Below are 5221 nucleotides of genomic sequence, written 5' to 3'. Positions count from 1 at the left end.
TGTAACTTGAGTAAAAATTGAGATATCATGATGAAACTTGGTACACGTATTTCTTGGCTCCATAAGAAGGTTAAGTTCGAAGATGGGCAAAATCGGCCTACTTCCACGCCCACAAAATGGCGAAAACCGAAAACCTATAAAGTGTCATAACTAAGCCATAAATAAAGATATTAAAGTGAAATTTGGCACAAAGGATCGAGCGTGGCCCCGCCCCTACTAAGTTTTTGTACATATCTAAGAAACTACTATAGCTATGTCAACCAAACTCTATAGAGTCGTTTCATTCAGGCATTTCCATATACAGTTCAAAAATGGAAGAAATCGGTTGATAACCACACCCACCTCCCATACAAAGGTTATGTTGAAAGTCAATAAAAGTGCGTTAACCGACTAACAAGAAACGTCAGAAACACTAAATTTTACGGAAGAATTGCAGAAGGAAGCTGCACCCAGGCTTTTTTTTTAAATTGAAAATGGGCGTGGCGTCGCCCACTTATGGATCAAAACCATACCTCAGGAACAACTAGACCGATTTCAATGAAATTCGGTATATAATATTTTCTTAACACCCTGATGACATGTACGAAATATGGGTGAAATCGGTTCACATCACGCCTTCTTCCAATATAACGCTATTTTGAATTTTTGAAAATTTAAAAGGTCATAAAAAAACACATACGAACGCCAAACCCTTTGAGGGTTTACTATACTGACCTAGTACCATCACCCTGACTTGGAATTTCTCACCCCCCAGACAATAATCCCAAAAATGTTCCACAGTGTAATCAGCGAGACGCTGATGCTTAAGGGGCTATACCAGTGTGACGCATGAAAAATTAGGCGATTTTCCTGAAATTTTTTAAAAGAAAGTACTAGATTGAAAGTTATATTAAATTTTTTTTAACAAAATATTGAAAAATAACGGAGTTTTGTGCTATCTGCGGAAATACCGAAAACAAAAGTTCCTCAACTGCTGGCATGACTCCGGTCGAATGAGTAGCTGAACAAAAAAATTCAAAATGTTTGTTAAACTAAAATATATTTTCTATAAAATGAACTGCGATCTTTGAAAAATATCAAAAATTAAGAAAATGGCGTAATTTTGAAAAAAAAATCGTTTTTTTACGAAAAAAAATGATCGTTTTTTTAATGCCAAATTGACAATTTTCAACCAATCAAAAAGAGCGTAGTCCATTGTATAGCAAATGTATTCAACTATAACTAGTTTTAATTTGAAGTCGATCGGTCAATTTATCGTTGAGTTGTGATGTCAGCAATTTTGAAAAATGTCATTTCGAGAAAAACGCGTTTAAAGTCTCACTTATTAGAACGCTGCCATTCAAAAACTATTCTAGATTCGACCTTGCCGATTTCACAGGATATTTTTGAATATATAAACTATCGAAAAAGCAAAAAGAAAATTGTTTTTGAAAGTGTCACACTTGTATAGCCACTTAAGTTGAGGAGAGTTATCACAGTTAGCATAGCATTAGCATATACCAACAACAAAGTTGTCGTTGCTAATAAAATATATAATATATTGAATTCAGCAATATTCTGCAAATAAACAATATCATTGTTGCTTAATAAAGTTCATTTCAAAAATTACTACAACACATTTCGTCGACACCAAACCAGAGCGGAAACCGTCCCGACGTAATGTAAGCCGTTTCTTTCACAAACTGAGGTTTGCAATAATTATTGCTTACGTTATCATAATTGAGTATATAGAAATTAGTATTAGTAAGTAAGAATTCGTACATATATATGTATATTTATACCCTGCAAGACGGAGGTAACAGATTGCACAAACACATTGAAACATTTTCAGCTGTTCACTAACACTGTTACATATTCTGGAATTTTCAATTGAATGGGAGATTATGTAAGTTAGATGGAGAAAAACTATCGACATTCTAAACATATTGTAATGTTAATTTGCTAGAATAGGATAGACGAATACCCAATTTTTCAAGAAGAAGAAAACAAAAAGCGCAGTTTATTTTGGATTTTAAAGACGTAAGTTTGTTATTTGATAATTTGATATTTTATAATTAATTTCTTATATGTGTATTATTAAGTTCTTTTATATATTATAGAGAAAAGGAAAAAGATTAAGAAGGTGAAAAAGGTAAGCATTGTGAATTGAATGTGTACATATGTGTGTGTATAATTAAAAATTTTAATATTACAGAAATCATTTGGACCATTTGAAAAATTCAAATCTATTACGTATAACAAACAAATAAGAGAGTAAGTTTTAAATTATTAAAGTTAAATAGTGCATATTTAATTCAAATAGTTGTTGTAGATAGTGAATTTTTGTGAAATATGTAATTTGTGCGTTATATCTACATATATGTATGTAAATGTAAAAAATTTAAAATCTCGGGATTTCGGGAATAAAATAGGTATGGTCGGATAGAGAAGGTTCTTCAGATCAATAGTGTAATCCTTTAATTGATGTTAAATAAATATAATTGAACAATAAGTTAATATTAAAAAAAAACCACACGAATTAGTGAAGTGTTAGTGGACTTAAAAATGCGAAATATAAGTATAAAATTAATTTTAAATCGAAAAATACGTTCTTCGAATAGTGGTAAGTTTCAGCTTTAAACGCAAATATCTCGAATATTCCCGCCAGTATAAGTATATATACTCTTGAACTGGAGAACCTCCTCTATAGCTAAAAATATTCACTTGTTCGTTTAAGATATCTGTTCGTATGCAGAATATCTAAATTTGTTTAAAATAAAAACAACATTAGTGTTTCATAATGAATAAAAGTGAACATAGTTCGAATATGCATATACGCATTTCTGCTCCGAAGCATGATTTTAAAAATTAAATTAAAATTAAAATATCATTAATCATCACCTTTTTTATGATTTTTCATAGAATGAATTTCGAAGACCTCGTGGAAGAAATGGATTCCGAAGTTGAATGCTACCAACCGTTGAGCCCCCATTGAGGTTGTATTGAACATAAATATTTTTCATTTTTTAATAATATTTTTTTACAGATAAAGTGTTTAAAAAAATATCTTACAACCTCGTTTGCGCTCCTCGAGTAGAACCATCACAAATTGTGGTACCGTCACCATCTTCTGGCGGCCATGCAGGTATAATGTATTATTATATAAATGTATGTATTAGTATTTGCTTTATAAAAATACATTTATGTTTTTCAGATATAATCCAGAAGCTGGATGCCATTGAGACCCGACTCACTGCCATTAAAAAGTCCCTAAAAGACAAAGTAAGTAACGCAGTATTACATTACCAAATTAAAACAGAAGCTAATTTTTATAATTTAATTTTCAAGATGCTAGAAAAGGCCGAGGTACAGGCACAAAGCAAATTATTGCGCGAATACCGCGTCATAGCGACAAAGATGCATCATTCGATTATCCGCATCACCCGTTACTTGGAGGACGAACATTATGTGGAGCTCGCTTCGAATCTGCCTATGTCATCGGAAGAGCACGTATTAGTTTTAAGTTGCAAATATTAGTTCAAAGTTGCACATATTAGTTTTATGTTGTAAATATTAGTTTTAAGTTATACATATAAATTAGTTTTAAGTTGCATATATTAGTTTTAAGTTGTATATATTAGTTCTAAGTTGAAGTTTCTAGTTTTATGTAATAATAATAGGCATATTATAAATTTAACTAAATATCTGATTTGATTTTATTATTAAATAAAGCAAAATAATAAAAAAAAACTGAATTTTATTTAAAATAATTGAATTTGCTAGAAGTAACAAATGGGTAACAGATAATCTTGTTACTGCTTGTTCCTGCTAACATGCTTATATGCTATAGGTAACAAACTGATAACGAAAATAATAACACTAACAGATATTCGGGTAACAAATACGTTTTGTTATCCATAACGCACAGGTAAGAGAAGCGCTAACAAAAGAATTTGTTACCCGTAACATACTGTGAAGAGATTTGCTAACAAATGCATGTATTCTGTTAGAACAAGGCAGCATTCGATATTTGCCATTGGTTAGAGCGAGATAACCATTGAACATCAAATAGCTATGTGTTATTTTTTGATGTGATAGTATATATATTGCAAATTTTATATTTTAATTACATATTTTCGATATATAAAATTAATTTTGCACTTATATTTTTCACTTTTATATCCACTAACACTTCACTAATTCATTTGTACACATTTATTTTGTATAATATAGTGCGCATTCACCGTCGAACTGTCATCGTAACCGGTTGCTTTTCGCTCTGTGCTTATTGAGTTTGTTAAAACGGTATAACGGTTTGTTCTGCGTTTATATTACGCTCGTGCTTTGTTTGTGAATTAATTTTTTATCGTTTTATATCTTTTCAATCACTTAATTTCTTAATTTGTTAAACTAAAATTCGCGTTTACTATGGCCCCTGGGGCCACCAAATTAGGGGATAATAGGTTTTCCCTATTATCTCCAATAATGACAAAGAAAAGAAAAAAACCAAATCCGATCCCGTTAGACCAATTTCCAGAATTACCAGTCTCAAACACGGATGATCCAAAATTTTTGGTCATGTCATCGCTGGACGACAACAAGCCAATTAATTCGTTATCATGCTTCGCTACGTATAAAGGTATTCAAGCAATCAGTAAGGAAGTAAGTAAAGTTACTGAGCTACGTGATGGTAGCCTACTGCTCTTTGTAAATAACAACAAAACAGCTAGCAAATTTCTTTCTGCAAAAATTTTACCTGGCGGAGGTCATATCAATGTCAAGCTTCATAATACTTTGAATACGGTTAAAGGCACCATATACGCCCCATTCCTGAATAACTTATCAGAAGAAGATATTGTTGATGGTCTTAAGGAGCAGGGTGTTTCTGCTGTACATAAGTTTTCACGAATTGCTGACGGCTCCCGTAATCCTACGGGTGTAGTTTTATTAACTTTTGATAAATACAAACTTCCTGAAAGAATTGATGTTGCCTGGAGGAACCTCACTGTCCGTCCGTATTACCCTAATCCTATGCGTTGTAAGCAATGTCAATTAATTGGCCACACAGCAAAATACTGCCGTAATTCACCTTCTTGTGTCTCATGCAACCTCCCTTCCGATCATACCCCACCTACTGAATGTAAGAGAATAATGAGTGCAAATTGCTCGGGCGACCACCCGGCATCATCTAATACTTGCCCTAAATATCAACAATCCAAAGAAATATTAAAAATTAAAACTA

The 5221-nt window shown here is 32.1% G+C and overlaps 1 long non-coding RNA gene across 1 annotated transcript; it reads left to right on the top strand.

The window, feature by feature from the left end:
• Positions 1–2213: 2213 nt before the first annotated feature.
• LOC120780157 lies at positions 2214–3658 on the top strand. Its single transcript, XR_005705825.1, has 5 exons — positions 2214–2253; positions 2902–2975; positions 3026–3124; positions 3194–3261; positions 3328–3658. It is a non-coding gene; the product is annotated as an uncharacterized LOC120780157 (long non-coding RNA).
• Positions 3659–5221: the final 1563 nt, after the last annotated feature.

The sequence above is a fragment of the Bactrocera tryoni genome, unplaced genomic scaffold, assembly GCF_016617805.1.
Source record: "Bactrocera tryoni isolate S06 unplaced genomic scaffold, CSIRO_BtryS06_freeze2 scaffold_192, whole genome shotgun sequence".
NCBI lineage: Eukaryota > Metazoa > Arthropoda > Insecta > Diptera > Tephritidae > Bactrocera > Bactrocera tryoni.
Note: the sequence above shows the minus strand (reverse complement) of the source record. Positions and strands in the feature narration are given on the sequence as shown.